The sequence below is a fragment of the Hypanus sabinus genome, chromosome 4 (assembly GCF_030144855.1).
Source record: "Hypanus sabinus isolate sHypSab1 chromosome 4, sHypSab1.hap1, whole genome shotgun sequence".
Taxonomy (NCBI): domain Eukaryota; kingdom Metazoa; phylum Chordata; class Chondrichthyes; order Myliobatiformes; family Dasyatidae; genus Hypanus; species Hypanus sabinus.
In genome coordinates, this window is record NC_082709.1 from 28996896 (window position 1) to 29022438 (window position 25543).

The 25543-nt window shown below is 39.2% G+C and overlaps 1 long non-coding RNA gene across 1 annotated transcript in view; it reads left to right on the forward strand.

The window, feature by feature from the left end:
• Positions 1 to 25218, forward strand: part of LOC132392619 (uncharacterized) — a 71892-nt gene extending 46674 nt beyond the window's left edge. The window contains exons 3-4 of the long non-coding RNA XR_009511597.1: positions 19149 to 19290; positions 24129 to 25218. This is a non-coding gene — a long non-coding RNA (uncharacterized LOC132392619). The remainder of the gene's footprint in view (positions 1 to 19148; positions 19291 to 24128) is intronic.
• The last annotated feature ends 325 nt before the right edge of the window (positions 25219 to 25543 follow it).

Here is a 25543-nt window from a genome sequence, read left to right on the forward strand (position 1 = left end):
CTTGAATGCCACAAACCATTCTATTTTCAATAACAGAGTCTGTGAGCAATCCAAACTCACACATTCTACTATGCTTTCTTAACTCAGTAACATACTGATCAATTGTTTTAGTAGTTCTCTGCGCACGTGAAGAACTTGTATCGCTCATATGTTAAATTATGCTTAGGTATACAAAATACTTCAAATCTGTCCATTATCGACTTTAAATTGAAATTATCTCCATCTTTAAAGACAAAATGATTGTGTCCCTCTACTGCATCATTTCCAATTATGTGGAGCAGGATTGCCGCTTTGGTTTTGTCTGCTCTTCTATCAGCTCCAATCGCCAATAAATATATCTGTTATGTTACATCTATTGAAACATTCCCTGGGTTAACAGTAAAGAATCGTATTCTGGAAGAATTCAAGAATTTTTATTTTCAGAAATAAACAAACACATCTTAACCTGCCACATGCTGGAGCATTCTGGCAAACCCCGCGCATGCTCAGTGCTGTCCAATCAGGTACTGGCACATCATTGCACATGATATCACCACATAGAATCAGGGTCTATTTTAGACTGAAGTGAGGAAATTCCTTCATGCAAAGTTAATTAATCTTTGAAATTCTCAATCCTGGAAGGATGAGAAGGCTCAGTCATTGAGTTTATTCAGTGATTAGCAGATTTCTGGATATTAGGAAATCAAAAGATATGGGGAAAGTGGAGAAACTTTGGGTGGCTAACCTTTATCTTCATGAATGCCAGAAGGGCTAAAATGTCAATGGGACTCCTATTTCTAATTTTCAAAATTTCTAACCACAATTCTGCTTCTTTAGTCATCGTCCTGTATTGTCCCCCATAATGTGCATCATAACAGGAGAAAATGGCACTTTGTCCACGTGATCAATTCCTGGAAACTCTGGCTTCTTTAAATCTTAAAGTCTCCATTTTTCAAATGAAAAGCTTCTGAATTATGGTATGGGTCAAAGTGTCATTATATTATCTCTGACATCATATCATCAAGAAATTAATTAATAGGTTGCATGATATTAATTCTTTTTGACAGGTTAGCAAAGTAAGGTTGTTTTAATGACAAAATTGATATTTTTTGTTGTTTAGCTAAGTATTCCGTTGAGATTTCCAGATTTTGACTTTAAACTAATCTATTCTGTCAGTAAAAGTAAACTAAGACAACTTGCAATTATACAGACACATGCATTTTTCCAAAAACATTTTATCTTTTCAACCCACTTCCAATCCTTTCTGTGTTTTCTTGAATATGTAAACTTACCCAGAGAATTTAATTCATTACATCATTACAGAGTGTTGGGATTAAAGAGCATGCTCTTGGGAAGGGAAGGGTTATGTTATGAACAGTGTACTTTACATGGATTTCCTATTAGTGAAGGAACCATGAAAATATGTACTGCACTACAGGTCATCTTTATATCAGAAGATGATCATAAATTAGATCTACTGTATTGTTTTCTATTGCTTTAAGGGGACCTTTTTAATTATTTTAATAAAAATGTTTAAATTGGCCTGAGTTTGAAAAATATACCATTATATAGTTGTGGTGTATTTGTGTGTTAATGATTTTTTTAAGAGAGTCCTTTCTACTCTTTTGAAAAGAGGGTGCTTAGAGATATGCACCAAGCATGAAAATGAATGTTATGCATCATTTGAGCCCTATCATTTAAATCTACATTATATAGCTATCCTTGAGATTACAAAATGATTGTACTGTAGAGGTAGGAGTGCTGACCTATTGAACTACAGGTAATGTAAATCAGCACTCTGCTACAGCAGTGACAAATTAATTCCATTCTATGTTATCAGGGTAACAGTGTACTTTCTTCAGTTCTGCTGTCTTCCTTAGTGTTTGGCAAATCATTCTAACGAATTTCTTTGCAAGTGAGGATCCTACCAAAATAATAAACTCTTTTGTTGAAAGTATCTATGATCCACAGACCTACAAAAATGGTGGCTTTCTCTGGCTGCTAATCACATGCAATGTTCTGTAAGGCTGTGAACCAGTTTGTGCCCTCTGACTTCCAGCAAGATGGCACCAGTGAACAACGGCAACATCTTGCAGACAGCTTACAAAGCTACTGGATACTCTTCTTCTAAATATACTTCTTCTGAACAGCGATCAATTGCACCCTTTTAAGAATGTATTTTAGGGCCAACTCAACAATCCAGCACATCTGAGATCTCCTAGGGGATTTGGCACGGATGAGATTCCACTTTGATTCCTAATGGTAGAACACGAGCCTGTGGTCGGCTCCATTACACTGTGCTGATTAAAGCATCAAGCAAGATTAAAGTTATCGAGGACGAGAGAGAGGAAAACGAACAGGTATTCAGCGCCACCTGCCTGCGTTTGACTGGTCTTTAATCGCTGCTGCTGGCGCAGGGGAGGGTGCAGAGTTTTGAGTCCTATGCCACCAGGTACAGGAGTGGGTGTTGCCCTGCATCTATCGGGCTCCTGGGCAGACTCCACTCACCTCAGTGCTGAATGCACTCCGCAGCTGTGGAATCACTTTTGGGATGCCGCAGTTCATGTTTCTTGTGTTTTTCTTTACTATTTTTTTCCCGTTTGCATGATTTGATCGGGGCACTTCCAGTGCTAAACTTACTCTGCAGCTTTGGCATGCAACCATTGGCACACCACCGAATGTGCCCCTCACTTTTGGGGACTCAGCCGTTTATTTGGTTTTTATTGTTTGCACGATTTGTTCTTTTTTCACACATTGGGTGTTTGATGGTCTTGTTGTGTGGGATTGTTCATTTGTTTAGTGGCTGCCCACAAGAAGATATACCACAATACATACTTTGATAATAAGTGTACTTTAAAATTTAAACTCTTTGATTCAAGTATGGCACCTTTAAGCAACTGAAGGTACATCTGCATGGTCATAAGAAAGGGAAGAGGAGAGGACTCCAAGCTAGACTAAAATGCAAGGGAATGAAACTCCCTCTACCCTGCATCTTGTTAGCAAATGTACAGTTGCTGGTGTACAAGATTGAGGACCTAAGAGCAAAATTGCTGTATTGGAGGGAAATGAGATATTGCTGCATTCTGTGTTTCATGGAGATATGGCTTACTCCGGACATGCCAGATCTGTTGTTAAGACCTGAGGGCCTCTTGATACTCAGGATATTCCAGACTTCTGATTCAGAGAAGGCAAAAGGTCCAGGTCTGTGTTTCATTACGAACACTTCATGGTGCTCAGATGCAGTAGTCTTGTCACACTCTTGTCCCCCTGACATGGACCATCTAATGATTACAATCTTCTCCTCTACCACCAAAGGTCAATGTTAAGCAGACCCTTGAGATATTGATTGCTGCCATCAGCAAAAAAGGAACTGCCTACCCCAATGCCTTTCTTGTGATTGTCAGGGACTTCAATCAGGCATTTTTAAAGGAATCTTTGCCTAATTATCAACAGCATAACCTGCAGTACTAGGGGTTCCAACAGACTCAACCACTGCCATACTACATTTGTGAAATCTCATCATTTAGTTGTTCTCCTACCTGCACACAGCCAGAAGTTAAAGAGAAAGGCTCTAGGGAAAACAACAACAGAGAGGTTGGTCATGGGAGGCCAAGGAGCAGCTGAGGGATTGCTTCAAGTTTGTGGACTGGGCTGTGTTCAAAGGCTCATTGGAGGATTTGAATGAATACACCACAGTTGTCACAGACTTTATAAAAACAGTCGTAGACAAGCGTCTATTCAGGGTCTTCCCCAACCAGTAGCACTGGATGAGCCGTGAGGGCCAGATCAGTGGCATTCAGTTCTGGTGACCAAATAGAATACAAGAGGTTTGGGTATAATCTCCAGAAGCCCATCCCACATGTGAGGTGGCAGTTCCAGACTGAACTTGAATCACTGAAGGATGCGCGACAGCTGTGCAGGCTTTGAATGCCATCATCTCCTACAAAGAGAAACCAAGCAACATTTAAGGCTTCACTCCCAGCTGAGCTCAACGCTTCTCAGCTCACTTTGACCACGAAAACATCACGGAACCTTCACAAACTCCTACAGCCCCCTGATGACCCTTTGATTTCAGTCTCTGACACTGGTGTGAGAGCATCCTTCTGGAGGATGAACCCATGTAATGCATCCGACCCAGAATGGGTACCTGCACTGATCAACTGGCTGGAGTGTTCATTGATATCTTTAACCTCTTGTTTTGCTAGCTTGATGTACCCACCTGTTTCAAGCAGGCTTCAATTCTACCTATGTCTAAGAAGAGCTTCGTAACCTGCCACAATGACTATTGTCCAATAGCACTTACATCCATTCTGATGAAGTGCTTTGAAAGTTGATTACGAAACAGTGCCTTGGATCTGCTCTAATTTGCCCACTGTCACAACAGGTCCAAAGCAGATTCTATTTTGTTGGCTCTTTACTGAACTTTAGAATATCTGGACAGTGAGTCCAGCTCAGCATTCAATATTATCCTCCCCTCAAAAATAATCAACAAGCTTCAAGACCTTGGCCTCAATACCCCCTTGTGCAATAGGATCCTCAATTTCCTCACTTGCAGATCCCAGTCAGTTCGGATTGGCAAAAACATCTCCTCCACAATCTCCATCAGCACAGGTGCACCGCAAAGCCTCCTCTTGACTCACTTATTTATTTATTTATTTATTTATTTATTTTTTATTATTATTATTATTAATTTTTTCATTTCGTATTTGTACAGCTTGTTGTCTTTTGCATATTGGTTGTTTGTCCGTCCTATTGTGTGCAGATTTTCATTGATTCTCTTGGATTGACTGTGTATGCCCACAAGAAAATGAATCTCAGTGTTATATACAATGTCATATATATACTTTGATAATAACTTTACTTTGAACTTTGCATCTTGCCTTCCACAGTACGTAAACACTTAGATAAACATATCTGCACTAACAAAATTAACCTAAGGTTGAGTAACTTGCAATGGTAGGTGGAATCCTCAAATGGTTTTTGTGCCTGTACTCCTCCAGTGGTGTAAGGTCGCTGATTCACCAGTTTCCAGTTTTCGAGAACTTCTTTCTAAATGCCTTCTCACATGCTTCATTTGTTGTCACTTCCAAATTTTTTTTCAAAATTTTCTTCCAGAGTGTTTCTGTTCAATAAATCCTGTTCTCAAGTTGCTCTTTTCCTCCCAGAAAAGTACAGTGGCCTCTGAGCATGATGTCTGACCAAGACTAAGATTCATTATCACAAGGTCTTTCCCTTTCACACTTGCTTCGGAGGTTCCTGATGCCTGCACAGAGGAAGGAGCATCCACAAATGGGACGTACATTGGGAACAGCCAAGAGGCATGTAGAAACTTCCTGTGAGTTGGAACACTTTGTTTTCAGTGCCATCACAAATGCTGTTTTCATTTAAAGTGTGAATAGTGCATTTTGGGAAAAGCATAGGTAGATGCAATCACAATCTCCCTATGGAAGAAAGCTCAGTCATCATGAGAAAAGGTAACAAACCAGAGTTGAACATTACAGCCAATACCATTTATTATCTTCATACAATTGAATGGTAGCAGGAAGGGCAAATGTATGATTTGATAATCCCATTTGTTTTTAGCATATCAGAGATATGCTAAAATGTCCTAGGGACATTTTTCTATAGTACTGTGCTAAGATTTAGGCACATATACATAGCTAGGGCGCCTAAGACCTTTACACAGTTCTGGATGAGAGCAAGTTTGTAAATCTGGTGTGAGCAAAGGATGTTGGGAATAGCGAGGATGGAGCACCGCAGGAGGGGTGTGGGGTGGGTGGCAGAGAAGGAGTGCCGGGGGAGGGGTGGCACGGGTACATACATGCCCAACTCTGAGACACCTGACAAGGTCATTTTATTCCAAACAATAGGTTTATTGATCATTACAGAATGTCTCTCTGGTTCTTCCTTCTTCCTTCCCCTTTTCCCAAACATCATTTCTTTCTCCCTGCCCCTTTCCCACTCTCAGTCCACAATAGGGACCCATATCAGAATCAGGTTTATCATCACTCACACACTGTATGTCATGAATTTTTCTTTTTGCAGCAATACCGAGCAATATAAAAAGTTACTAGTGTAGAAAAAAAGTGCCAGACTTTTGCATAGTACTGTACGTTAAAGATGCATTCTACATTAAATATAAACTATTGTTATGCTATATGTGGTTTCTAATTAGAGCTGCCAGAGTCAAAAATGTAATGTGAAGGACCATATTAGACATGAGATTCTGGCAACCTTGAACAGCATGCACAAAATGCTGGAGGAACTCAGCAAGTCAGGCAACACCTATGAAGGGAAGTAAGCTTTCAACACTTTGATCCAAGGGGGTTTGGGTCATGTTGATGGATATGTTACTTTGTTGTTTGTTATAGCATTTCAACAAATAAATGATGTAATGTTATTTTTGTGTTATTTTAATGTTATTTAAATATGCTGTTTGGAACTGTCATTCATAATGCCATTGCAACAGTCAATATGTGGTGATTATATAGCAACGTAATATACAAGAAAAACTTGTGATATGATGATTAAAGTGACAATTCGGTGGTCTTTGTTGGAAGCCATGCTCCACATAAGATGTAGAAGATTCTGCTCCATGCAGTAATTTCACATTAATTGTAAAAATACAGTTTGGTAGTAAAATTAAATGGAGCATCCTGTAGCTGCCTTCAAGAAGTTTATCCAAACTAATGTCAGAAATTAAAAAGGATATTTCATCGTTCAGAAGCTCTGTACAAGAAAGTAAACAGGTTATATTTCTATAAGCAGATAAAGTAGGAAATGAAATGAAAGATTGTTCCCTTCAGTGGGCCCAGCAAATGCTTTGTGTGACAGAAAAAAGAGCAGTTATTGAAAGCAGAGATGTATGAATTCACCTGGCATTTAATTCATGAAATAGCACGGAGTGACAGTAAAAAATGGAGTTTATGTTTTATTATCTACTTTCATGCTTCGATAGATATGTGAATATTCTTCATAATTAACTTGCGATATTTGAAAGAACAAAATATGCTGCTTAACTGACATACAATACCAAAATTATATTTTAACTATTTCATACCCAGATTTTCACATTTTTTCTCTCTGAATTTCTGATGTTTCTGAATTGTAAATAACCTAGAGGAGTAGCTAATAACGAAATCAGCCTTTTGGGTCTAAGAGAATTACTTAAAGTTCTCAGTGCACTTAACCACTTATGCAAGGTCAATAAGAATTCATAGTAAATGATTATATGCACGAGTGTCACAAACAAACAGTTTGCTAGTCTTTCAAAACAAACTCTAAAACTAACACAAGATTTTGAAAGCACAAATAATAACTTGCTCACCTATTTAATTATGATGACAAGTTAAATAACTGAGGACTCAAGGCAATGGGTTAATGAAGACAATAACTGCTGCTATTTTTTTGTGGATCTGTTGACCCACAATGGGCCTACATAAAATTGACCTACAATTTTCTTTGGTACAGAGAACTCAAGAACTCAATAACTAGTTGACACCCAGCTGCCTGAACTTGCTGGACATTGGCATCCAGAAGTCCAGTGGCAAAGCCCTTTGTGAATAAAAGGGTAATAAGATGAATGATGGCTCATTTGGAATAAGGCTTGCCCACAAAGTGACCCAGAGATTAACGACATTGTCTCCTGGTTTAAAATGTGGTCGGCAACTAGGAATATCCTTGATTTAAGAATAATCAAAAACCAAACAAATAAATATAAAGTCAATAAAAGTTAAAAAGCAACTTGACCCATAAAGAAATTATTTCTCTTAATCTGTATCTTTTAATTAAATTGTTTCTAAAGGAAGTAAATTGCTTTAAATGTATCTTTTCACATGTAGCTGTTCCTTCAGGTCAAGTGTTTGGATACATCGATTTTGTGCCTGGTCTAACCTGGCATTAAGACTCATAGGCCATTTTTCTGAGGTACTTGCCAAAGGATGAGTAACACCAGGCTCAAGGACAACTTTTGCCCTGCTGTTATAAGACTATTAAATGGTTTCCTGGCACAATAAGCTTGGCTTCTCAAACTATCTCATTATGATCTTGTACCTTGTTGGCTACCTACACTTTCTCTGTAACTGCTCCACTTTATTCTACATTGTAATTGCTTTCCCTTGTTCAACATTAATGCATTGTGTAATGATTTGGACTGTATGAGCAGTATGTAAGACAAGCTTTTCATTCTGGCTCGGTACATGTGACAAGAATAAATCGATTCAATTTCCAGTTCCAATTCTAATTCCACTTTCATTGCTAGATTAAATGAGGAGCCCGATGTGGGACTGGGGTCAGAATACCACCAGTGAAGTTTGGCCATTAACCTTGCATCTTCCAAATGCATATGCCCTCTCAGGAATCCTGAACTTGGGGACAATTACATTGGAAAATGGCAGCGAGGTAAGAGAAGAGAAATGAGGAAAGAGAGAGGAGAGAGGCACGGGAAATGAGGAGAAGTAGCAGCTACAACAATTGCTTCAATAACAAGAATGATAGTTTGGCTCTTAAATTTGAAACATAATGTTTATAACACAAGTAAAGCAGCAGGGATAGGTACCCTTGATGTTGCAACCGGCTTTTCAGAAGCAGTGGGAAATAAAATTAGTTTTAGAGCTTTCTAATTGAAATTCTTTGAGCATTGTTTAAAATAAATGATCAGCACAGAGAGGTGCCTGGCACTTTCTGGTTCTTTCATGCGTTTTTATGGCATAATTACTTCTGTAAACCTCAGATGAAATTGAATGTTGAAGAGACTCCCTCAGATGTTACCAGGCATTAAATAGTAGAATAAGGAATCCCTAAAGGGACAGCTGGCAGCTTCTCAAAAAAAAAGTCCAGGATTTTAATTCTATGGCACCAGGGTGAAGAGAGTGGTCCTTTTGGCTCCAACAGGAAATTCTAGCCACGGTTGGCCCTGTAATACCTCCCAGGCAGAAATCAGACTCTTTCAGCCCGTCCCTTTTACTGACATGGGTCTGTCAGCTCACCAGGTAGTCTGGGTGATACTTTCAGATCACTGGCAGAATTTAACTAACACCCAAACTCAAACATTCAAATTTCAAAGTACGAAGATCAAAGTTCAAAATAACTTTAATATCAAAGTACATATATAAGACCATATGATATTGGAGCAGAATTAGACCATTCAGCCCATCGAGCCTGCTCTACCATTTAATCATGTCTAATCCAATTTTCCTCTCAGTCCCAATCTCCTGCCTTCTCTCTGTATTCCTTCATGCCTTGACCAATCAAGAACCTATCAACCTCTGCCTTAAATATACATACATAAAGACTTGGCTTCCACAGCTGCATATGGCAAAGAATTCCACAGATTCACCACTCTCTGGCTAAAAAAATTAGTCCTCATCTCCATTCTGAAAGGACATCCCTCTATTCTGAGGCTCTGCCCGCTGATCTACGACTCTCCGATCATAGGAAACATCCTCTCCACATCCACTCTATCAAACCCTTATACCATTCGATAGTTTTCATGAGGTCACCCCCCATTCTTCTGAATTCTAGTGAATACAGGCCAAGAGCCATTGAACGCTCTTTATATGACAAACCATTCAATCCTGGAATCATTTTTGTGAATCTGCTTTGAACTCTCTCCAGTTTCAATACATCCTTTACACAATAAAGTGCCCAAAACTGCTCACAATACTCCAAGTGAGGCCTCATCAGTTCTTTATAAAGTTTCAACATTACAACTTTGCTTTTATATTCTAATCCTCTTGAAATGAATGATTACATCGTTTTTGCCTTCCTCACCACAGACTCAACCTGTAAATTAACCTTTAGAGAATCCTGCACAAGGACTCCCAAGACCCTTTGGACTTCACTTTTTTTTTGTATTTTTTCTCCTTTAGAAAATAGTCAACTCGTTCATTTCTTCTATCAAAGTGCATGACCATGCACTTCCCAAAACGGCATTCCATCTGCCACTTCTTTGTCTGTTCTCCTAATCTGTATAAGTCCTTTTTTCAAAATTTCCTGCCCCTCCACCTATCTTCATATCTTCTTGCAAACCTATCTTCTCCACCTATCTTCTTGCAAACTTTGCAATAGAGCCATGAATTCCATCATTCAAATAATTGATATATAGCATAAAAAAGAATCGGTCCCAACATAGATCCCTGTGAAAGGCTCCCTTTTTCCCCCACTCTTTGCCTCCTGCCAATCACACTCCTTATCTATGCTAGAATCTTTCCTGTAATACCATAGGCTCATAACTTGTTAAGTAGCCACAGGCATGGCATCTTGTCAAAAGCCTTCTGAAAATCCAAGTAAAGAACATTAACTGATTCTCCTTTGTCTATCCTGCTTGTTATTTCTTCAAGGAATTTCAAAAGATTTGTCAGGCAAGATTTTTCCTTCAGAATGTCATGCTGACTATGGCCTACTTTATCATGTGCCTCCAAGTACCCTCAGACCCCATCCTTAATAATTGACTCCAAAATCTTTCCAACCCCTGAGGTCAGACTAACTGGCATATAGTTTCACCTACCTCCCTCTCTTCTTGAAGAGCGGAGTGAAATTTGCAATTTTCCAGTCTTCTGGAACCTTTCCAGAATCTAGTGATTCTTGAAAGATCATTATTAATGCCTCTATGATTTTTGGTTAGATCAAATGTGCTGACAAATCATCATATAGAATGGGAATTGAAAATCTGTCTGAATGGTACCACAATAACCTCTCACTCAATGTCGGCAAGACCAATGAGCTGATTATTGATTTCAGGAGTATGAAACTTGAGGTACCTGAGCAAGTCATCATTGGAAGATCAAGGTAGTGTCCATTGTTGTTTAATCATTTAGAGTTCCTTGTGATTTTCTCGAGCGATTAGCTCTTTGTAATGCAGTCTCTTGATGCTTTCTTTTTAAGCTTATTAATTTTATTTTGATAGGCTTGCAGATTCTGTGTTATGCGTTATTTAAGCAGAAGCCCAATTAGCACTAATCGCGGGGCCTTAGTGTTGAGAATGTTACATCGTGCAGTGCCTCTTGTCACCGTTTCTACATTGGAGTCTGTTTTTCCTCTGCACTTGGGTTCCAATATTGCCAGCACACGTCGTGACAGAAGGACCCCACCAAGTAATGGACCCAGCGGAGGTTGAACACCAGTGTTTTGACCGGTCAGCTTTAGATGAGAATGCTATCTACTGTATTCTCAGGTCTGAGCTCCTCAAGTTTATTTTCTGAGTTTTTCTAGTTTACATAGTAAGTTTCTCAAGTCCACGTCTGAGTTTACAGTCCGAACTTCTCTCATCTACATTCTGAGCTTCTCTGGTCTTTGTTCCCAGCTTTTCATGTCATAAGTGCCAGGGTTCCAGCTTCAGGGTCCCGTGACTTAGGCCTGCATAATAATTGAGCACTTCAAACAAGCTTATCAATAAAAGTTGTTTAATTCAACAAATCAGCATTCAAGTCAATAGTGTAAATTTTGGAAGAACTTGCCCTTTCCTGGTGTTATTCCTTGCAAGTAATGGTTTGCCTTTGTTAATGTCAAATCAATGTTCAGAAGGACACAATTAGGAATAATTGAAATAAGCTTACATGCCACCAACTGCAGTGGGATGGTCTAACCTTTTACAATCCATAATTCCCTTATGGCTGTTCTAATGAGTGATGTTAATGGTAGCAGACGTTCCAGTTTACAAGTGTCTCCTGAAGCAATAATTTGAGTTGGTAACCCTGAAGAGCCCTGTTCCAAAAGCTAATCCTTGGCTTGAGTATGCAAACAGACATCAAGTAACTATATCAAGAATAAGCTACCTGAAATTTAAACTCTTGATGATAGTCCTGGTCACAAATCGTTTAGAGTTCCTTGTGTTTTTCTCAAGTGATTTGCTCTTTATAATGCGGTTTCCTGGTGCTTTCTATTTATGCTCTTTAAGTTTATTTTGATAGGCTCAGGGATTCTGTGTTATTGTACTATTTAAAACGGATGCCTGATCAGCGCCAATCATGGGGTCCTAGTTTTGTGAATGTTACTTCTCATGGTGTCACTCGGCTGAGTCACCGATGTTCTTTTGGAATTATTATGAATAAACTCTTGTCACCATCTCCACATCGGACTCTGTCTTTGCTCCACACTTGGGTTCCAATATTGCCAGCACACATTGTGACAACTGACTGATTAGGTTTCCTGAAATGTGGTCTAGGCATGGAACAGTAGGCATTCCTAATCATATGTAACAGCAGTGCTGAGACCCCTGGTGCTGCAGGTGATATGTTGATGGTAATTGAGTGGAAATTTCTTGAAACAAGCTAGAGTGAATTCCCTGACAATGATTTGAAAGATGTCGGGATAGGATGTCTCTCATTTGCTAATTGCGGCACTCAATACATTAAGTGTTTCTGTAACATCTGTCTTTGGCGGTATGTAAACTGCAATCAGGATCACAGAAGAGAACTCTCTTGGTAAATAGAACATTCAGCACTTAATCATCAAATGTTCTAGGTCAGGGGAACAAGAGTAGAAACAGACTGCTGCGTTCGAGCACCTCAAAGAGTTTATCCTGAAACATAAAACGCCCATACATTGCCTTTTCTGAATCAGCAGGCCCAACTATCCTGTGTATCAAGAAGCCCTTGAGTCTCACCAACATAGCTGGCATGTCCAGAGTTAGTCATGTTACCATGAAACATAGAATACAATAATTCCTTATTTCTCTCCATTACAGCAATCTTGTCCTTAGGCCCTCAGTCTTGTTCTCCACCAGCTGTAGTTCACTAGGTCACCGAACTGCTTCTGCACAGCTAACAAGATGCTGGGTAAAGGAAGTTTAATTCCATGGAGTTTTAGTCAGGCTTGGAGTCCTCCCCTCCTTCCACTATTTGGGCCATGGCAATGTACCTTCATTTGACAGGTGTCACAGTCAAATTTTCTTCACTATCATTGTATTCAACTGGGTGCCCTTGGCAAGAACTAAGTAATACTATGACAGCAGCATGCTGTATTCATTAACTGCATTATTCTGAGTTGCAGTTAAAATTTTGATCACAAATTTAGAATTTAAGGAAATATTGCAAAATCTTCAAATTCTCTTCTTTGTCTAAGCTTACTGGAGAAATGGTCCTATGAACTGGAGTGGAGAGGGTTAAATCAATTTCATTACTCTACTCCAAACTGATGTGAAGATTTTGTGAGATAATCAGAGCGTTTCCACTTTTGAAGGTTGAGTCTGTCATACCTTGTGTTGATTTAGTGTTGCAAAATTTGCATTGTTTCCCCTGACAATGACACATTTTAAACAACTAGAATGAATGACTGATAGTCTATGAATATCCTATGCCCTGTTATATTGTATTGTCATAATTTTATGGAGCACATTCACAAAAACTTCCTTTTCAAACAATAAATAGTCCATAAGAGCAAAGTTCACAATCTCTTTATTATTTTAATGGCCTTGTCTTTAGTTGAATTTTAATTTAATATAAAATATAGCAAAGTTAAAATATTAAGAATTAACATAAACATTTATTTTAGTGACCTAGGAAATTAGTTGGTGCTCAGAATTCAGCATTAGAATGTGATGAACATAACTTCCACCTCCTTTAATCTTCCCATTACTGCTGATTATATATTATCATGATTTACAGTGACATGGTAGAACTAGGAGAAAGGGAAAAGAAACAAATATTTTGAACCTGTATTGCAGAACTGAGACTGGTTTACAATATTAAACAATAGGTTTAGCTGTTAGGGAGTTTTCTGGGGATATAGCAGATATTAATTCATACATGAACCAACTTTCAGTTCTTATTGTAAATGTAAATAAGTTCAGGAAGCTTGAAATTAGCCTTCAGTTCTTATTGTAAAAATTGAAAACAGCAAATTTAAATTGAAAACACAGGCTGCGCCAAAGTCAAAGAGGTTGCATATGCAAGAACCAAACATTAAGAAAACAGTGTTGTGTTAATTAGCTTGCTACAACCCAGGCAACATTGCTAAGTTACTTGCACCATTGTGACTTGGGTTTAAGCTGGCAAAGCAGTTTGATGTTGTGATCTTGCATACCAAACATGGTCACAGGTATAGGCAATCAATAGTTTTTGTGTACTTGCGCTATTTGTGTACTCAGTGATAGTTCTGACAACATTAATTTTGGGTGCCTGGCTCTCTGCTGACAAAAGGTTTTTGAATATTTATGTTAATTAGTTTCTTCCAAAGGTGCTTTGACCTTCAGAGGTGTCTTATCAATTACATTGTGCTTCCACCATGTATCTCAAAGGTATTGAAGTAAACAATGTTGTTGTATCTATTGAAATTTTATTGAATCACTTACTGTTACCTTTGACCTTAAGGGTATAAAAAATGTGATATACCTTTGGATTTGTGAGCCTTACTAAGAGAGTCTCTGGAATGATGCCCACTTGTTGTGCTCAATAAAGGTTTCTATATCACCAGCTTCAGTGTCTCTCTGGTGACTTCGATCACGGTCACTACAATTGGGGGCTCATCTGGGATACATATGTGATCCACAGTGTGGCCAGTGATCTCAGCAGTCTAAGGGGGTGAGTATCTTTTTAGAGTAGCAGGCAAGCATGTGACACTTAGATCTGTTTAGATCAATGACCACAGGATCACAAAGTAACAAAGAACATGGCGGAGAGTTGAACTGGTAGATATAACAGTGTACATGTTTGTTTGGTTAAAAGATCAGCTATCGTACAGTTTTGGTTAGCTGGTGAGATAATTCTCCCATAGCTGGTGACCAAGTCATGGTAAGGGAGCTGCCTGAAAAGGTAGTATTTTCTCCCAGGTGGATAGGACCACAGGTGTTACTTCTGACAAATTACACCTGAATTTGTGTGCAGAACTAATGAGGCAGCCAGTGGAAAGACTGGACTCAGGTTAAACCATATGACTCACCTCCTTGTCCCCCTCATGGACAGAACAAGGGATCAAGTATAACCAGTAACAGGGTCATTACAGAGAATCTAAGTGATAAACACCAGATCTGACTGCATCACATCTGACCACACCTGATGGAAGTGGACACAGATGAAAGAGAATGAAAACATTAATGTTGAAGACAGAGAGAGAGAGAGAGTCATTGGACTGTGAATAAGTGTAACGGTAACAATACTTTGTGAAGAAGGTTGGTTCTTGGAGATAGATGGTTAGTTGTATAGATCAGAATAGAAAGATATTGGGGAAAATAAAGGGGAAGGGATCTGAGTTAAGGAAGAGTTATCGAGTTCCACAACCCTGATGGGAAGGCAGACCAAGAAAGTAGACAAAATTGCACACAGCATCAGAAGGCAGCCACCCCTCTGAATGAGCTGCTTCTTTTCAGCGTTTGGGTCAGCAATCAAAAGGACAGTGCAGGAGGGTTTGCCACTGGGGTGAGGTCCTTGCAGCAATTCAAATGGAGACTATCCTCAACATTCTTGTAGATCAATCAAAAAGACTGGTTGTCAAGATCATTGTGATAATCTTCTGTCAAGGCATGGAATGTGAACAAGTTACCTTGCTGTGACCCTGCCCACACAGTTACTAATAACAGCTATGGCTGATCAGAGATTGAGGGGGTGAAGAGGATGTGATCAAATTCCTGGGAATGTTTTATTGCCATCTCTGTTCAGTCTTGTCTATAGCCAAGCTTGGATGTTAGAGTATAGATGTAAATACACATAGGTTAGAAATTGGGGAAGGGATCTGAAATGTTAGGGGGAATTCTGCAATTGTTAGGAAATGTATGGTAATATATTTTAGTAAAGGGAACAATATGTGGACTATTTTCTAAATGTGGAGAAGATTCAAATATCAGAGGTGGAGATGGACTTATGAGTCCTTGAGCAAGATTCCCAGACGGTTAACTTACAGGTTGAGTCTGTGACAAAGAAGGCAAATGCAATGTTGGCATTTACTTCAAGGGGAATAGAATATAAAAGCGAGGAGATAATGCCGAGGCTTTAGAAGACACTCATTAGGTTGTACTTTGAGTATTTTCAACAGTTTTGGGCCCTGTATGTCAGAAAGGTAGGGCTGTCATTGAAGTGAATCCAGAGGAGGTTCACAATGAAGGGGTTAACATATGAGGAATGTTTGGCAGCTTTGGGCCTGTACTCACTGAAATTTAAAAGAATACAGAGAGATCTCATTGAAACCTACCAAATGTTGAAAGGACTAGATAGTGTGGATGTGAAGAGTATTTTTCCTATGTTGGGGGTATCCAGAACTAGAAGGCACAGCCTCAAAATTGAGGGGCAACTTTTTAGAATAGAGGTAAGGAGGAATTTTTTTAGCTGGAGAATAGTGAATTTGTGGAATGCTCCTCTACAGACTGTGCTGGAGGCCAAGTCCATAGATATATTTAAGGTGGAAGTTGGTAGTTTCCTGATTGGTCAGGACATCAAAGTCCTTCTTGCAAGAAGGCAAGAATTGAGTGGGATCCGGGATCAGCCATGAAGAAATGGTGGAGCAGCCTCGATCAGCTGAATGGCCTAATTTTGCTCCCATGTTTTACAGTCTTATAGTCTAATTATATGAATATAACAGATATTAATTCAAACAATAACCATGCTTCAGTTCTGATTGTAAATGTAAGTAAGTTCAGGAAGCTTGCAATTAGCTTTCAAATCTTATTGTAAATTGCAAGCATTAAATTGAAGTTAAATTGGTCCACAGATTAAGAGATTGCCTATGCAACAGTCAAATGTTAAGACAATGGGGACGTGTTAATTGGCTTGCATCAAACCAGGTAACATGGCTAAGTTACCTGCACCATTGTGACTTGAGTTTAAGCTGGCAGACCAGGTGAATGTTCTCACTAGGCATATCAAACATGGTCACAGGTACAGGAAATTAATTGATATTGTGTACTTGTGATATTTATGTACTCAGAAATGGTCCTGACAACATTAATTTTGGGTAACACGAGTGAATCTGCAGATGCAGGAAATAAATAAAAACACAAGATGCTGGCAGAACTCAGCAGGCCAGACAGCATCTATGGGAGGAGGTAGTGATGATGTTTCTGGCCGAAACATTATTAATTTTGGGTGTTTGTTGTCAAAAGTTGTTAGAATATCTGTGTTAATTGGTTTCTTCCAAAGGTGTCTGGACCTTCAGAGGTGGCTTTATCAATTGCAATATGTATCTCAAAGAAACTGTTTATCAACCCAAAGTATTGAAGTAAACAATGTCATTGTAACTATTGAAATGGTATTGAATCACTTACTGTTACCTTAGATCTTAAGCTTATAAAAATACCTTTGGGTTTGTGAGCCTCTACCAAGAGTGTCTCCAGAATGATGCTCGCTTGTTGCGACAAGTAAAGACAACTAAATCACCAGCTTCAGTGTCTTTCTGGTAACTGATCACAGTCACAACAATAGCCTCAACAGAATTGTATGAAAGAACTTGCACATGTAGCATTGATAAAACTAAGAATTCTATTTAAAAAGGGAAAAACAAATCAAAACCCCCAAACTCTCATTTTTTCTATGTGAAACATTTGTAGTACATTTAACAAATTAGGTTTGAAGAAATATAAAAATGAGCAAAAAATGGAAAAATTAGAAAAATTTTGTCAACAGGAGGAAATCTGCAGATGCTGGAGGTTCAAACAACACACACAAAATGCTGGTGGAACACAGCAGGCCAGGCAGCATCTATAGGGAGAAGCACTGTCGACGTTTCGGGCCAAGACCCTTCATCATTAAAATTTTGTAATTACTTTGAGGAAAGCTAGGATTATGGAAGAATATAATGACAGCAAGTATAAACAGCAGCAATAATTGAAATCACTCTGTTATCACATGGTAAGGGGTGCAGAGATTTTCTCTCCCTATTATCCCTCTGAAGTAACAAAACTTTAAGAAAGTCTTGCCTTTGATTTCTCTACAAGCAGAAAAACTTTGTTAATGACTTCAAGCGGAAACATTTGACTTTATGCTGATATAAACTATTTTATAGGGTACTTAATTATGTGGAACATGTGAATTCCTTTTGCTATTAAGTATTCATACTGGTGTGAATCATGCCTGTAAATGTCAGACTATTCTGAATTCCTGAGCTTGCTCATTTCCCATCTGCTTTGCAATAAAGTCAGTTCCCTATGTCCAAACAGAAAGTACACTGAGTGTGTGATACCTTCATGATGAATTCTAATTTTCTGATGGCTCCTGTTTTCACACATGGGCCAGTGCTGTTGTCTCACAGCTCTAGGGAGTTGAGTTCAATCGTAACATCAAGTGCTGTCTGTGTGGAGTTTGCATGCTCTCTCTGTAACTGTGTGGTCTTCTGTTGGATGCTCTGGTCCCCTCCTACCTGACAAAGCCATATTGGCAGTTTAGGATAAGTCTATTGTAAATTATCCAAGAGTGGATGTAAGTAGCTTCACAAAGCTGTTGATTGCAGTATTTGCAGTGACTGATGGGACAGAAGCAATGGATTGACCTTGTAGACATCTTTCCCACAAAGACCCAGCACTCACTGAGGTGTCAAATTAACCTTGTCTAAAGCCAGTTGTTGTCAGGGGTTAGTTTAGTGAGATCCATGCACAGCCAGCAGCAGTAATGTGTGTCTCAGTGGTACAGAAGTTACACCTTCTACTTCACTGTTGCACTACGGGTTCGATGCTGAGCTTGGCTGCAGTTTGTGTAGTTTTCATGCATTCTCAGTGATCCATGTGGGTTCCTCCCAAGGCACTCTGATTTCCTCACATGACTTAAAGATGCTCTGATATGTAGTTGGTTACAGTATGTGAATGGCAAGAGAATAAGGGAAGTGGGGTGGGGTGCGGAGTGGGAGTGGTGTATTAAGGATGGGGATGATGGGCATGGGAGAGACTGTTTCTGGGAAGTAAGTGGGCAAAAGGGGCCAATGAGAACTCTACGTCACTTGAGGACAGAACAGTATAAGGGCTATACTTCCATGGTGCTCTCATGGTCAATAATAATCTGTGTTGCTCTTGGCCAATAGTTAGGGAATTGTGGTTCTTCAGCTCAGGCCTGTCCTCTTACATGTGAAGTGGCTCTGCCTCCTGAGGATGTGTATTTTCACTCATCCCTGACCAACCCGCAGCCCACATTACAGATGAGAAATGTGCACTTGTGGAGTTAATCATTTTAGAAGTATTAATAATATAAACTCCTTGCAAGATTTCAGTCTGACAGCATGTTACGGCATATGTGATAATGTGCATTTCTTTTCAGAGGACGTGAATGCACTGGACAAGTTTCCAATCACAGCCCATCCTGAGTTATCACTGAGGCAGTGACGAGTCATCCAGACTGGTAGACCTGGAATCACCGACCAGCCAGAGTGCAGCTTCCCTTCCTGAAGGATTTTACTGAAGTAGGTGGGCTTTACAGCATTCCGGTTTCATGGTTAAATTACTGAGATTGTGTTTTTAATTAAAATTACAGGTTTAGAATTCTAGGGTCTTTTGAAATAGTTTAGTAATTTAAGTCAACTGGGATTTCAGCTCATGTCCCTACATCAGTAGACTACAATTCTTGCTACCAGAGTTAACTGCTGTACTAACATACCTGTTCTATTACTACAGTAAACATGGTAAAAGGCTATGAGATTGGACTTTGAACTTTTGAACTTTCATATGAGTCAGTGATAATAAACCTCCTCACTGATCTCCCTCCTGGCACTTAGTCCTGCCCCTACACCCCCTCCCTCACTACCCTTCAGGGCCCCAAACAGCACTTTGTGAATCTGCTGGGGGGCACTTATTGTATTCAGTGCTCCTGGTGTGAGCTCCTATATATTGGTGAGACCCAGTGTAGATTGGGAAATCACATCACTGAGCACCTTCACTCCTTCCGCCAGAAGAAGCGGGATCTCTCAGTGGCCACCCATTTGAATTCCACTTCCCATTCCCGTTCCGACATGTCTATCCATGGCTCCCTCTACTGTTGTGATGAGACACTCTCCGGTTGGAGAAGCAGCTCCTTATATTCCATCTGGGTAGCCTCCAACCTGATGGCATGAACCTCGATTCCTTAAACTTCTGGTAATGCCTCCTTTCACCATTCCCCCTCCCCCTTTCCCTCTCTCACTTTATCTCCTTGCCTGCCCATCACCTCCCTCTGATGCTCTTCCCCTATTCTTTCTTCCATGGCCTTCTGTCCTCTCCTATTTGATACCCCCTTCTCCAGCCCTATATCTCTTTCACCAATTGACTTCCCAGCTCTTTACTTCAACCCCTCCTCCTGATTTCTCCTATCACCTTGTGTTTCTTCTTCTCCCCCCCAAATTCTAACTCTGACTCCCTGTCTTTTTTTCTCCAGTCCTGAGGAACCATCTCAGCCTGAAACATCAACTGTACTCTTTTCCACAGATGCTGCCTGGCCTGCTGAGTTCCTCCAGCATTCGGTGTGTGTTGCTTGGATTTCCAGCAACTGTAGATTCTCTCCTGTTGATAATAAACCTGATTCTGATATATCATCTAAAATTCAACATTGTCGAAGGACTGCTAAGTTGTCAGAGGTTCTGCCTTCGAAATGCTTGGGTGTTATGTGAGTCTTCCCACGCCCTCCCCACCTGACTATAATGTAAAAGCTATGCTGTTGCCTAAATTTCTGTCATTTCCGTTGAAGAGAACTCTAGGCTCAGCAAGTGTGGGAGGTGCCAATGAGGAGTCCTGAAGCTGAAACACCTCCCCTTTCTATCGCAGGTGAAAACACCACAGTTTAAATCAGCCTTAGCTGTTGCCCTTGTAAAAACGCTCCATTAGGCAGCCCAGAAGCTCCTACAGAATAGACAAATTATGCAAATTGAGGGTAAACAACCATGTGAGTGCAGTCATGGAAACGATTCGCAATGCACTGTTTAGCCCCAATTTTCAGAAAGGAATTTTCAGGCTTATAAACTGCCATTGCTTTACAATTAATTACAATAGTGAGTGTGCCTTTTTAAGCCACTGAAAGCCAATTCATCTGCAAAATAATTCTAAGACCCATCAAAGTTTGAATCCTGGTGTATTTTGATAATCTGTGCTATATTACGAATTATGGTTAAATTGCTTGGTCAAAGTATTAATACAGAAGCTAGTGCCTTCCGATACCCCAGAATCTAAATAAATGCAAGGCATTTGTCAGTGTATGTCTTGTGAACCTGAAACACTAATATGTTGTTGGAGCCCTTTTCCCAAAGCAGAATTTTACGCTAGAATATGTTTGATACTTATCAGCATAATAAATAATGTAATCGGGAGTCATGTTATTGTGAATTAATTATTCAGAAAATGTGAGTAACAATTCCAACATAACAATTGAAGAGTTCAGACTCTGGGAATTAAATTAAAATCTTGCATTGGTAAAAGTGATTCCAAAATAGACCATTATCATAAAAAATGGATTGTTTCCCTAATGTCCTTTATAGTAGGAAACTTGCTATCTTTAATTGCTTCCTGCTCTTTGAAGTGGCCTAGTGAGCCATTGTTGATTAGAATGTCTAAGGGTGAGGATTAAGTGCTGGCCTTGCCAGCAAAACCCACATCACACCAAATGAATGCAAAATACATCTGAATTGATTATTATAAGAAAAGAAACACATTGTGCATAAAGCCTTCAACATTTTGAATAAAGTCACATTATTGTCATGGACAATAAAGAAGAAGCAAATTCTTTACCAATTTTCTCAATATTAGCACCTGCCCCCCCACCCCCCAACCTGTCATCAGCCACACTCGCATTCTCTTCCCTTCCTCACAACCACCAGCCCTTTTTCTGCATCTCTTTCCCTAAGAAATTCAGGGATCATTGGTGCTGTTCCTTGATCAGCATCTCATTTGAGTGACCATCTTCATCTGTAGGCATATTCAACGGTTACAGATCTATCAAAGCTGAGCATGTTCCCTTTTTATCCTGACACTCACAGAATTATGTCTTTGTGGACTTTTAGATGATGTCTAGGACCTGCACTCTGCTTTGGTAAGTCGAAGGGTGCAGACAGGTACATGGCTGAGAGGTGTATGGAGGGATATGGTCCAGGTGCAGGTCAGTGGGACTAGGCAGAAAAATGGTTTGGCACAGCCAAGAAGGGCCAAAAGGCCTGTTTTTGTGCTGCAATGTTCTACGGTTCTATGGTTCTAGCATCTTTGCTGCCACCTGACAGGTAAAATGGCAAAGACTGCTGATGAAACCACAGACCTTCTGGTCAGCATTTCTCAGTGGCGTAACTAATTCCCAGAAGGGAATATTTTTTCCTAAATTAGTAAGAGAAATCCTTGCCTATTTCCATCACCATTCAAATCTTGTGCAAAATATATAAATACCTCAAGATAAAGGATCCTTTCGTTTTCTGTAGGGTCACTGTCATTTGATGAAGGAAAATTCAATAAAATTGAAAAGCATTGTGGATCTTGAGTCACTATGAAGGGAACTGCTCCTTTGTTAATTTTTTTCACATTTTAGTATATTGTGGTAGATGCCATCAGCATCCATACAACATTTCTATACTGCCATACTTACCGTCAGTGTTACAGAGAAAACATTTTGGGGTCAATTTGCCTTGTTTTCTGCCCCCCAACCATTTTCAACCCCCAGCTCTCTCATCTGTCTGCACTATTAATGTAGTGAAAAAAAAAGATGAGAAAGAAAGCTTTATCCCTTTGGCACAAAACGTATTTGAACTGGTCTAATTAGCATTTATATGTTTGTGCCACAGAGTTGAATTGAGGCCAAAGTGTTATTTATGTTAAGTCATTCGGTACTTTTTTTTCCTTTTGAAGCTTAATATGGCACAAAGGAAAGCAAACATGTTTAGGTTTTTAATGATTTCTACATTTCACACAGCACCGGCAGATGTGATTAAGCAAGTCTTGAATCTCAATCTATCCTATACTATTAATTTTTATGAATATAAATAATACTAAATATGTAGTTGATGTATCCTGACATTTTAAAATATGTTGCTCTACACACACTAGACCAGGCGTGGAATGTTCAGTCTTATATCACTGTCGGAATGGTATTAGACCAGATGGTTGATTCATTGTGGAATCAAGAGGCAAGATAATTTATGCAGTTTTCTATATTGTGTACTAAGAGTTCATGGCGAGCATGCATGTAAGGCTGCTCCTCTACACCAGTAAAGCATAAGTAAGAAAGGGTTGGAGACTATTTACAATCTTGAATTTACAAGGATCCCTGACGTATTCCTCAAAATCAAAACCACAGCAATTTACATTTAATTTATTTAACAAGGATTTTTCCCGCGTTTTTGCTTACTATTTGACAATTGGGATTTCATATTGAATGTTTTGCTTTTTTTTAATGAATTACTCAGCCTCTTGCTTTGTGCTGTATGACGATATTTGGCTGAGCAGTCTGTTAACTCGTTCATTTTGCTGTGCTTTTATCATGATAGAATTGTTTCTTCCCATTTGTGAACTAATATCGACCTTGACCTTTCATGGATGCTTCTTTAAAAACTAACATTTTTTTTATTGAATGTGATTTGGTTGTGGAATATTGTTCATATCTGTGGAAATAATTCTGCTGAAGAATGACAATACAGAATCAATAAATAGGTAAATGCAATATTAGGCCTTATATTCCAACCAGACTGAATTTTCTGACAACAAAATTCTTTAACGTGTTTTTGTACACAGGAACAAAAAGAGTGGCTTCTGGGTGTTGTAATAGGAAAGGAGATGTTTGTAGTGTTAATGAATAAATTGAAAGAGAAACACACTATAAAGGTAGAATTTGCTCTAATCTATTCAGAATTAAATTGATTACGGTAGACACAATATTATAATCTCTTTGAAAATATAAAATTTATATTAATTTTATTTTTGATCACTTCTTCCCAGATATATCTGTAATGCCCTGTGGCTGTTCTGTGAACAGTCTGAGGAGGAGGACAGCTCACGTGCAGAAAGCATTATTGGCATAATGTGAAGTGGAAATTTCGGTGCCGGGTGAAATGAATTCCCTGGGTTGCCGCACACTGATCATTTTGATATGAACACTTGGAGACTCCAGGTTCTATCTGGAGCTACATTATCATTCAAGCATGATACTGCATGAATGCAAATCACTGATGTCAGTCACAAGCACAAACAAGATACAGGGCATTCTTTAGCCGTGTATTTCCCGTTTATGATTTCATAAAATGTTCTAGACCATTGCAGCTTTGCTTACATGTTAATTTTACCCATTCTATTTACAAAGCTCCTGTTACCTGAGCACTCGTGAAGAATGAAACCGAGTTGTAGTGCTGCGGACCCAGCCAACACATTCCGAAAGCCCTGGTTCAGTGCATTTCCTAAAATGATAGAATCAGCAACCTTCATCGGCTGAGTTTCACCACTTGTCAGCTGGAACATTGCTCTCTCATTCTCTAAGGGAAGAGAAAACTGATGGGACTAATTCCACAACCTAGAAGTGCATCTGCTCCTGATGTGTCAGTGAGAGCAGCCACAAAGATCACTCTGCATCACCGAATATCCCTCAGTAGGCCCAAGTTGGAGGTGAATGTTCACAGTAGAGGACACAGGGACTGAAATGATGGGCTATCTGGTACTGCACACAAGCTGTTCCATATTTATAAGATGTATAAAGTATTATAAACTGCTTAGACAGGTATATATTAAATATCATATTTTAAACTGATTGGTTTAGGACTATTTCAAAACTTTGTATTTGTAAACCAGGAAGCACAGTTGCTAGTCAGATTTTGAAATATCCATTATATGTAAAGTCAAGTTAAAAACTCTGAAAATTTTACAAATAACAGGACAAGCATTGTGAAAATGATGGAGAAATGTTCTCCCAGGAATATCAGCATGAAAGCGAGCAGATATGGGCGCAGAATAGCTGACGGCAAAAGACTTAACCAAGCATGTTACCTGAAATCCATTGAACATGATTTTATAAATGTTATGTCGCATCCTGGTCATTATAGTTTTTATATATTAAAAAATCTTGGCGAACATTGGTGTGATAACAATAGAACCAAGTCCAGAAAGTTAGAAACATATTTGAATGTACAAATTCCCTGAAATGGTGCTTACTTACTAACTCTTTGATGTTAGTATTCTAAACAGCAGAAACAGCTTGAATTTATGTAGAACCTTTGATCGAATGTTTCACTCAGTGTAATTTGATAAAAATTGACACCAAGTCAAAGAAGGAAATATTTGAACAGGCTGCTTGTGCTAGATGAAAGAAGAGAGGCTTGTCAAGCACTGTCAATTGTGGGGTTAGGCAGTACCAGAGCTCAGAAAACCCGAAGTCTCAGAGCTCTGGGGTTGGTGAGAGGTTTGAGAGCTAGGGCAGGGCAATGCCACTGAAGAATTTGAATGAGATGAAAATTTTTAAATGTGTTCTTGGATTAAGAGCCAATATGAGATGAAGAATTATGAAAAAGTGAAATTTGGCTAAGTTGGGACATGTGTGAAGGTGCTTTAGATAAGTTTTTGATTATGGAGTATGAAGACAAAATGAATCCCTTCTGTGCCTACCTTTGTGTGGCATTAATACTAGGCTTTCTGTAGGCCAGAAAGGAACCTTCAGATTCAGTCTGGGTACAGTGAGCATGCAAGAACTGGAGAGGAAGATTCCAAAAAGCCACCTGCTTCAAGAAA